The 10,925-nt window shown below is 41.4% G+C and overlaps 1 long non-coding RNA gene across 1 annotated transcript in view; it reads right to left on the minus strand.

Annotated features, from left to right (window-relative positions):
- The window catches only part of LOC109311101, a 20,392-nt gene extending 12,223 nt beyond the window's left edge, over nucleotides 1-8,169 (minus strand). Inside the window, exon 1 of the long non-coding RNA XR_002101415.1 lies at nucleotides 8,159-8,169. This is a non-coding gene — a long non-coding RNA (uncharacterized LOC109311101). The remainder of the gene's footprint in view (nucleotides 1-8,158) is intronic.
- Between the last annotated feature and the right edge of the window lie 2,756 nt (nucleotides 8,170-10,925).

Here is a 10,925-nt window from a genome sequence, read left to right on the forward strand (position 1 = left end):
GGGGGGGGATACTTTGTGAGTCAGACAGTCTGTGTCCTGTCAGGGCTCCCCAAGAACATGGAGCTGACAGGTAACAAAACACCTTGAACTGCTCTCCCAAGGCACTTGGGATTTGTGCTGATAGTGGAAAATATGCAAGGAGAGAAACTGGATGTTTGCCTTCTGGGCAGGCAGAAAAATGTTGGAGGCATGGGAGGCATGAGGTGGTGGGAGGGGGAAAGGGTCAGGAAGAGGAAAAAATGAGCCATGCAGAACCTTAGTGAAAGATCCTGAGGCTTTTAGGAACACTGGAGATTGCAGATTTTTGTTTGCTGTAAGATGAGACAACTTGTCACTGAGTGGAGGTGAAGTGCTTCTGACCTTTAACACAGACAAACCATATACAAAATACCACAACTTTTTACCATCTTCCCTGCCTCCCTCCTCATTTAAAAATATTATGAACCAGGCATAGATGACTAACTTAAAAACCAGTGGTCAATGTGGGCTTTCTGCAAAACCTTCACGATAGCAGTAATGTCACAAACAAGCTGCAGAAACCCCACAGTCATTTCCTTGGTCATGTTTGCAGTGACATTAACAAGATCTGAACCCTGACCTGCAGGTGACTAAATTATGTTGCTAAGCAACTACACTTTTCTCTATAGCAGTTTAGCAATTTGGAGATAATTCTGAATTTTCTGTGAGTGCTGCATATTTGTGATTTGAGGCAGGATTTCTTCATTCTTCTCTGCTCTGGGAAGGGAGCAGAGTGGGTGACAGGTGTACATGCTGTTTGGTAGTCTTTTAAAGGAGTCCATATAGGTAGGTACACAAGTACATTGCTACAGATAAAAATGACAATGTGAAATATAGCAACCATTTTTCTCTGGAGAAGGGGGGCTAATAAATTTACTTGGTCCAAAGTATCTCTCCCTTCAGCAATACATCAAACTGTGCAGCCCCATCAGTCTGAATCAATTAGAAATTACTCACCAAGTAAATTACATTGAAAAGCTTTGATTTGTTACCGGAGTTTGTTACTGCTCTCTTCAATCTTAAAAGACTGAAAGCAAAAAAGTAATAATATGACAGTGATAGTGAAATGTAACTTTTATTGAGATGGATGGGAACCTATTTGCTATAATATTTGCTTTTAATAATTTAATTTTTCAAACACTGCAGAGAGAACCATAAATATTTGATTATGAAGCGTTTTCAATTTATTGTACATTAGTTTGCCCTGGTTGCCTACCTTTTCAATATTCTTATATATCACTTCTTAAAAATAATTTTGTCAACCATATGTCCATAACTAGCTCTTGATTTGGCTTCTAATTGTGTTTTTTAACTTTCATCTCCCACCAACAAGTAGGCTTTCTATGACATGCACTTCAGACACTGAAAGAAATTGCAAAATGATGACTCCCTTTAGAAAACATTATTTAATTATTGTTTAGTCTTTGATGTTGGCTTTAATTTTTTAGTTTTCTAAAAGGGTTTTCTTTTCTTTCTTGCATTACAGTAATTGACAAAACTCACACTGACTTCAGTAGAAAATGAACTAGGTCATTTAATAGCATTATTGATAGCATAATAGCATAATTAATATTATTAATTGGGACTGTTATGTGAACGGTATCTTGGTGTTCTATCAAATTTGGACACAGATAGGTCTTTAGAACTGCAGGATTTGATTTGGAGGATAAAAATCAGAATATTCCAGGAATGCAAATAGTATATGTGCTTAATCTACATTAGCATAAAATTATACAAATGAAATCTGATGACTGGCTAGATAGAAGAAAACAAATTCCCCTTTCCAAAAGTGTGGGTGACATAGCGTCTTACCTGCATTAGGACTAGTGACACTGATAATATGGGAGGTGCACTATTAGTTTCTCCTAAGATGGCAGTTTGTATGGTTCTCTGTGGGGAAAAGGAGGAGTGTGAGCAGGCGCTTCTTGCCTTCCAGATGGTTCTCAGCTATGTCTTCTGATGTACATAGAGTTGAGAGTGAAATAACCTTTAATTGTGACTACATCTGTGTGCTTAAAAAAAATCCCAAGCAATAACAATAATCACTGCTAAGTATTCAGGTTGTCAGTTTTTATATATAAAGGTTGTCACTTTTTATATAAAGAGGAACACACTTTCTTTCCAAGGAGTTGACCGTACCAGCCCCTCCTCTGTTGCCTCGATTGGTTATTAAACTATGGCATTTTACAGATGCCAACTGCAGATTTTCTAGTAAAATACATTAGCGTCTAGAAAACCTTTTGACAGATTGGTTGTCTTCTAGGTGAATTACTTTACCTAGTACCTGGCAAAGACTACTGGTGCCAGAGATGTCAAAAAAGTAAATTAATGTCCTAACATTCCTGACCCTGATGTTCTTAATTGAAGATTAAAATAAGCAATTTAGCATAACATTATTACAATGTTGTAAATGATTGCAAATGCATTCCAAAATCATTTCTGACAAAAAGTGCAGTATCTTAGGGAAATGTCAGCTTCAAACGTGTGTCATTTATAGCGAAAATGGCTTAGAAAATGAAAGACAATTCATAAGGAAACGAGACAGGTTAAGATCTTTTAAAGGCTAGTAAGTAGATGACAAATGTAGTTCAAAGAGTGCAGGTGAAGAATAAGTCATTATTAATGACCAAGGGCATTGGTTATTGGTCCTGAATAGGGAAAAAAATCATTACGTTTGAAGCTTTACACTGGTAGAGGGTGGAAATTATATACAATCCCTGCTAAGTGCCTGATTTTACTGCTAGAAAATCCCTCTGACTGAAATGCACTTCAAAGCAAACTACTTTAGAATTTCTTTGCACTGTTGGATGCCTAACCAAAGGTCATTCCCTCTCCCTTTCTCTCTTTCTGTCTCCATGCATCATTTCAGCGAGTTTTTAAGGGTTTTTTTCTGTCTTCTCTTTTTCAGTTTACTTAGATTTTTCTAGACCTCAAAGGGGCTAAACTGAATATTGGAAAACTAGGCTTTGACTTGAAATGCAAAAGCAGAAGCCTGTAGTGATTTAAAATGAGGATGTTTATTCATTATAGACCTTACCCTGCAAGGTGCTGGCTACCTTCCAGTGGCTTTGAACTCTGCAGGCATGGAGGGGCTGCAAAATAGTGGCTCCAGGTGGGAACCATATTGGGAGCTGGAATTCAACCCCTCTGTACTCCTCCTACACAGAGCCCAATTACTCCTGAGATTTACCCTTTCTCACTTTCTAGAGCAAATTCCTTTAAAGCCTATTAAAAATCTCTCATCAGGGAAACCTTTCTTGGGAGGTGTCAGGATTCTCTTTAACTGCTTTCTCTGTCATTGTACTTATTACTCTGCTAGTTAATTAGGATAGCTGATATAGACACCCAGTTAGATCCTGAAGAGGGCTGGATTTTCCCAGGTTGCTCTTAAGAAACTGAGTTTCAGTAGTAGAGAAAAAGTACAAGAGGATCAGTTGTGAATGTTAAGAATATAGCAGAAGGTTCTGGGGAGAAAATAATGTGACACAGAGTTCTGACATCACTTCATCTGAAAGCCAGAACCAAATATCCTGGAGTGCAGCTAAGTTGTACAAGGCCCAGGTCAGGCTTGCTCAGGGAAGGAACTTAAATCACTCTTCTCTGACCTTGCTGCTGCTCATTTTAGGGCACTGTGCTAGAACACACTGAGATTGTTGTGATTTATTCTCACTGTGTTGACCTCCAAGGGCTAAAAATGCATCTTAAGATCATTGAAAATTCAGTGCCTCTTCTGTCCTATGTTATGAGCAGCAGAGGAGCTGAGGCGAGTGGCTTACCAAACTTTCACTAGGGGAAGATGACTGTGGAAGTCTCTTATAAGACTCCTTGGCTGGGTAACCTAACTTTCTGACCAGATTATGCTGACAAACCAGCACAAGTTGAACACATTGCACTGAGCATTTGGTCCTTTATTGTTTTGTATTGAAGAGCTAGATAGTAGATTGGTTTGGACAAGAATGTGCCTAGATGAATGTTGTTTAGAGAACAGAGGCATGAAAAAGAAACATGTATGCTTCAGAAATCAATCCCATGTGCCACAGTGGGCCTATGACACTTTGCCATTTGTGTCAACAGCACTGTGAGGTTTATGTTGACAAATGGTAACATCTGCTGCAAATACAGAACATAGTGAGGCCTAGGAGTAGGGTGGCCATTCGTCTGGTTTTATAGTGGACAGTCCAATTTTCTGGTTCTCTGTCCTCTATTGATATGAAACTGGATGCTTTTATGTCCTCTATTTTTTACCGCTTGGCACCCCCCTCACCACCGACACCACTGCAGCTGCCTGCAGGAGCTCCCCACTTGACCTGCCCCCACCGCTAACACCACTGCAGCTGCCTGTAGGAGCTCCCCGCTTGCTGTTGGCATGCTCCCGCCACCATCATTACTGCCTGCAGGACCTTGCTGTGCCCCCCCAGCCCTGGGAGGCACGCAACATCATGGTATTGGGGACTATTCTTAAGGTACCTCAATGGCCACCCTACCTAGGAGGTGGAAACCCAACCTGTTTTTTGCTAGAAGGTAGTGTTGTTCTGAAATGTATCTTTTCATAATTAGGGGTGGAGTGTGGGAAAGAAAAATAATGTGAGAAGGGAAGCTGTTCAGAGCAAGGTGATACGAGAAAAATTTCCAGTGAGGAGGGTCTCATTACCAAACCAAAATCCAATAGTTGACTGAAAGAGAATACAGTGCTGAACTGTATTGTGAATCCCAAAGACCACTGCAGAATGGAAAGTATTCAATTAGGAAGCCCAAACAGAACCTGGATTTTACTAGCAATTTGTAAAGTTGTAGCCAGTGAATTGTGCCCCCTGGGTCTGTAAAGGGAGGGCACCAACACTGCTCCTAATCAGAGGTCAAGCTAAATAAGAATGATGTGAGGCCAAATGAAGGCAAATGAATTCCAGTACTGAATAAAAGCAGACATCATCTCAGTCAACTGTGTTTGCATACGATTTGCTATCTGACACCAGAATTAACATATTTTTTAATTGGGGCTACAGGCAGTGTTAATATAGAAAGAAAAGAATTCCACTGCCTATTAAAAACACTGCCCTATGCACTTCAGGTGTTTGCTAGTGTAAATCTCCATTCAAGCATGGAGATTTTGGTTGTGGAAGATGACCCTAACAAGCATTTGAGAAGACCTACAGGTAGGGCATCTGGTTTGGCATCTGGTTTGAGACATAGTTATCTATAAATCCATGAAGGGTTAGGAACAGGAGAAGGACCATGTTCCCTTTCAAGTTGTCATCCTCAAACTTCCTGGTACAAATTAATCTCTGATAATGTATTTCAGGGCTATACAAATTCTAAGAAGCCAGGGACCACACTAGCAGGGGCCACACACCACATGCCCCCCTGATTCACTGCATGCCCCAGCACCCTCCCCACTGCACCATGCATCCTCCTGCTGCACTGTGGCCTCTTGCTACACCACACACCTATTATACCATATGCTTGTGTGGTACCTCCTGCTGCACCATAGATCCCCCCGCTGCACTGCATGTCCTGGTGGTTCCCTGCTGCACTTTGCCTTACCCTGCTATACTGCATGTTCCCCTGCAGCACTGTGCCCTGGCACTACCCCACACTACATCATGCATCCTCCTGCTGCACTGTGTGTCCTGATGACCCTCCCTCCCCTGCTGCACCAGACATCTATTCACTGCACCTGGTCCCCCATCACCTCCTGCCCCACTGTACCATATGTCCTTCTGTTGCACTGTCCAAGTGCCCCCCACTCCTTCACTGCAGTGCTTACCTAGGTGCTCCACCTCACTCTCAGCTCACTGGCCATGGGCTCCTCCACTTCTCTGCACCACATTATACTCCAGAGGGCAGGGAAGAGGAAGCTAGAAGGAAACGGAGCCTGGAGACCCAGCCAAAGCAATGGGAGAGTGTGGTAGCTGGGTGGGAGCATGGGAGAGCTAAAGCCATGCGGGCTACATTTGGCCTACGGCTTGCCAGTTTGGACAGTCTTGGCATATTTGAATCTTTTGGGCACACTTCTGGTCTTTATTGAAGTTGGTGTATAAAACTGACAGAAGCAAGATGAGAATCAAAGACAAAATCACCATCATACTAATACTTATGGGAGCTACATTAGCAAACTCAAGAAAAAGTATGATATGCTGACAAATGACCTCCACATTCTAGCCCAAGATGCCAGATGAACTAAAGTAGAATTCTCAAAGAGTCCATGTCAGATTTTATAAAAACGCCCACTAGGACTTTGGGAATTTTAATTAGTACTATGCAGACATGAGGCCAGACATGTAATGTTCAATAAACCAGCTCCTTTTTACATCAGTAATGAGTCTTAGAATATTAATATAAGGCCTTCAGAACTCAGACAAAAGAGTAGCAGTGCACCTATCATAATGTTACTCCTAGGTACATGTGAGTAGCAGAGATATTAACGACCTCAACAGTGTAAAGTTTAAAAAAAAATCATGTGTATTTCTCATGGGTCAGTATAATTAGCTGCAGGTAGATTTCAGAGGATTATTTCCAATCATTTGAGATGAGATTTCTTTTGTGGGCATGATAAAAATGGGTAATAGGTTGCTGCTGTTTTATTCAAGGTGAAAATTTTACTCTAATCACTTTCAAATAAATGTGAAATTCTACTATCATTCTCTTTTAATAATACTGAGAAAAACAGTTCACACTAAATCGAACATAATGAACACAGCATGTCCATAGAGAACTGAATGTTCTGAGCTTGAGTCCCCTTTAATCCATAATTCTTTTGGAACTATGTGTTACATCCAAATGAATACCAATGGAGGTTTTTGATTAATGTTATTTTAATGAATAATAAAAGAATTGATGATTATTTACCCAAAGATATTTGTCATTTTTTACACAGGAATATTGGTTGGTGACGGACTCTAGCATATGTGAGCTGAACCATTACAAACTGAAAGGAACACTAATAAATTGGCAAAATTAGCTAAGAACTCTGACTATGCACATTGGTTGGGCTGGAAATAACTATTGGCTTGGGTTACTATGGGTAACTAGTGGACTGTGAAGGCAGTACATACCTTCTTAGAATAAATTACTTTTAAAGCAAGAGCCACTGGGCATGATTCTCATGCCAGGACAACTGCAAGGATTTTGAGTTACTTCTGATTTACACTAATAGATGAGTGTTAATAGAATTGGGCTCATAGGATGCCTACACACGTGCTCTGGGGTAGCTGGGCAGGGTGGGGATGGGACACTTTAATTGGTAATAACTCTCAAAGCTGCTCTAATTAAAGCGCCTGCAGTGTCATGTGTATTCAGTGTCCTGCACTTCAAAATGGCTTGTTCAACAAGCTTTAGTTAAAGAGCCCCTACCACCATTTTGAAATGCAAGGACACTGAACAGACATGATGTACAGACTGCTGGAGCATGCTAATTAGCACACTCAAGGTGACTTGCAGCAGACTCAGTTAATTAAGTCTGCTCTGATGCATGCTAATTAACATGCATTGGAGCTGATGTCTGTTATGTACCCATATTGCCTAAGGATTTGACCAGGAGTCCTGGGTTTTATTTCCTGTCTCTAAGCCAGATCTTCCAATGTCTAGGTATCAGTCAAGCCAATGGAAGTTGATGAAGCTTTGATGATTTACCGCACTGAGGATTTTGCTCTTGGCCTCTAATTCATGGTGACATAGTACAAGTTGTAAGGGGCCTGATTGTCAAAAGTAGTGGGCAGCTGTAACCTCCACTGAGTTAAAAATGGGCACTAGAGTTGCCCAGCACTATAGCATAATTATATAATCATTTCTGTGGAGGCTATCACCACCTTGGCCAACTTGCATGTGCAGACACTGAATACTATCCTACAAATACCTGCAATGGATGATGCTTGGACTGTGGTGCTTGCTTTGCTTGTGTGGGGTGGAGTGGGGGTAGAGGTATAATACCAGCTGTCAGCCTTGTTAGCTTTGTTGGTAATCTGAGGCACTGGCTCTAGCCAAATACACTTGGTTCATTTTTTCACAGGCTCACAAAGGGAAAGAAGGGGTGGGCGGTAGTGACAGTGAAACTCACGTCTGAAATAATATTGGGTGTTTTTACATGTGATGTGGGACATTGCACCCAGTGCTTTAATTAGTGAGCTGCACTAATTAAAAGCACCCATGTGTCATGTGTATCAGCATCACTGTGCATCCCTGTGCTGAAAAAATGCTGGCAGGGCACTCTGAACTAAAGCTCATAGAACAGGTTTTATTACAAAGTGCACTGGTGCCATTTTTTTCAGCGCAGAAATGCATGGTGATGCTGATGCATGTGACGTGGAAGGTTGCCAAAGCATGACAATTTCCATGTTCCAACAGACTTGATTAATCAAGTGTGCTCTGACGCATTGGATTTCCAATGCATCAGGGCAGGCTCTGCACATGTGTATAGGAGCTTGTTGTGTCTAAACTCACTTATGAAAACCTTTTGGCAGCTGTTTTAAGTGTTGTGGTTAGGAAGACTTCTTTAATCAGAACTCTGCAAGATCCCCTTTTCACACTGTTGCTATAGTTAAAATAATTTCCCCTTTTCTACCAGCTCTCTTTTTTTAGGCACCAAGGTCGAACCTCTTTCCAAAATGCTTGTGTAAGTGTCCATGGATTACCTGTTAGTTGGACATCTGTGTCTTGAGGAGTAGTCTTCAGTGTGCTCACCTTTAGGACCTGACAGTTTGACTGCAGATGCCAAGTGCTAACGACACAAACCCTCATCTTTCCTGCCATGCTTTGGTGTTACATATTAAAAAGAAGAGAGGTTACTCTTCTACTGTGCTATTAATTGTTTGGTCAAACAGTGTTCCTTGGGGATCTGTCTTCCGTTGCACTCTGGCCAAGTGCCAACCCAATGTTGTCGGTCTTTATTAAATTACTAGGGTCACCAGTGCACCCTAAGGTCCCCAACTACTTGGTGTGTAGTCAGAATAAGCCCCAAAACCCTCAAACTAGATCTCTATGCCCCTAGATGGGGCTTCACTTATCATTCAATTAATAATGGCTCCACAGTCTGTATGTTCTTTGAGGCTTGCAGGAGAATCCTTTCTCAGCTTCTCAAACACCTCACAGTTAGTTGTCTACCTTAGGGCTCTTTGTTGCTCAACTGGGTCAGGAGCAGGTCTGGGTCTCCCCTCCATCTCTCAGGTAAGTTGAAAGACTCCTCCAAGTCTTTACAGGCAGGAACTGCAGTCAGCTCCTTCCACCTGCCCCTTCAGGGGAATGCTGTATTGGTAGCCAGCTTCTTCCTTGCTGTGCTCCCTCTTCCAGGTTCCCCCTCTGTTGGAGATAGGCATGTCTTTATGACATGAGCTGGCATGCACTGATAAAGCATGGTGGCAATGACACCGGGACTTCCCACAATTGTGCTACCAATGTGCCTGCCAGTAAGCCTTGGGGTTGCGGGTCTTCTGACACTTCCAAGTTATTTGCTGCTTGGTGACTCGCATCTCGCTGCCACAGCTTGGATGAGAATTACTTTTCAAAAACAATTCTGAAGGTGATTTCAACTAAGGCTTTCATATTAGAATGACCTTTCCACAGAACATTATAGAAATAACATTCAACTTGGTCCTTCACTTCCTTGAGTCTTTGTGTTATTGTTCCAGAGATTTCTGGCACCAGCTGCATATTCTGGTCTAGGCTTCCTCGATTATTATTCTGTTTGACCATGCAAGGAATTCACACACCTGCAATTGTGAGGGCTCCACCTGTTGCCAAGGAAACAAATGCGATCTCATAAATGCCTTGCACAGTGGTTTCACTGTAGGGTCAAGTCTGAAGAAAAGAGGAGTCCCTGACAACTACTAACAATAGTCCAAAAGACTGAACTGCATTCCCTATTATGGAATTTGGATCTTTTTTTAAACACGTATTTTCAAATGAGTGTCCCAAACCTCAGCGTGACTATCCTTACAACTGGAGGAAATGCAAAATCTGATTTTTGTAGTTTGGACTTTAGCCCTTTTTACTTATTTATCAAAATGTTGCTGTAACTGAAAGCAGAATTTGGCCCAATAGTCTTGTAAGTCATAGACAAGCAACTGGAGATGGGAAGGTGACCAGTGGAGGACCTCATTCTGTCATAGTGTTGTTAGTTTTCAGTAAGCCATCTCTGAGGCTAAAAGACCAGGACAACTGATATATGTTTGTCCATCACCGCTTAAACAGAGATGCTAAATGGACGAGGTGAAGAGGTGGTGTTTCACAACAGATTTGCTTTTCCTAAAGGGCTTTTTTCCCTTAAAGAAATGAGCAAGAAACTGTGGGTACAACTAGCCAGCTGATGGGTCTACAAATTGTTCAGGCATTTGGCATCCCTCCAACCAATCCTTTCAAACAGCTTGTGGGTTGTTCTGGTTATTGCCGTCTCCAGAATTATCATTTCTGATAGAGGTGCTTAGAGCCTGTTGTTTTACCATCAGCTATTTCTGCACTGTTATTTCACCTTCACCGTTTCACCATCAGCTCTTCCACAGTCACATTATAACATCGGCTATGTCAGCATCATCTGTTTCAGCACCAGCATTTAACCATCAGCTGCTACACCATCTGGCATTAGAGTATCAGCAATATACTACTTTTTTTTTTTTTTTTAAAAAGAAACTTTTGCCCTCTTTCTTTCTTTTCCCCCTTACCTACACTTCATTCTTCATCATTATCTGGGATAATTTTCCTCACTTAGCCAATTGCTTCACCCCTCTCTAAACAAGAGGAAAATAAATTTGTCTTCAAGAGGGAAAAAAATCAACAAAATTTTGAGTTCCACTGGATGGATTTGAAAAAACTCCGAACTGTGGTTTGAGCTGAATTCTTTTCCCTACCTCTGTGTTCAAGGTCTTACATTTTGCTCGGAAGTAAAGTACTTCTGACTGTTCAACTAGTAATTAAAAATG

The sequence above is a fragment of the Crocodylus porosus genome, unplaced genomic scaffold (genome assembly GCF_001723895.1).
Source record: "Crocodylus porosus isolate Cpor-Errol unplaced genomic scaffold, CroPor_comp1, whole genome shotgun sequence".
NCBI lineage: Eukaryota > Metazoa > Chordata > Crocodylia > Crocodylidae > Crocodylus > Crocodylus porosus.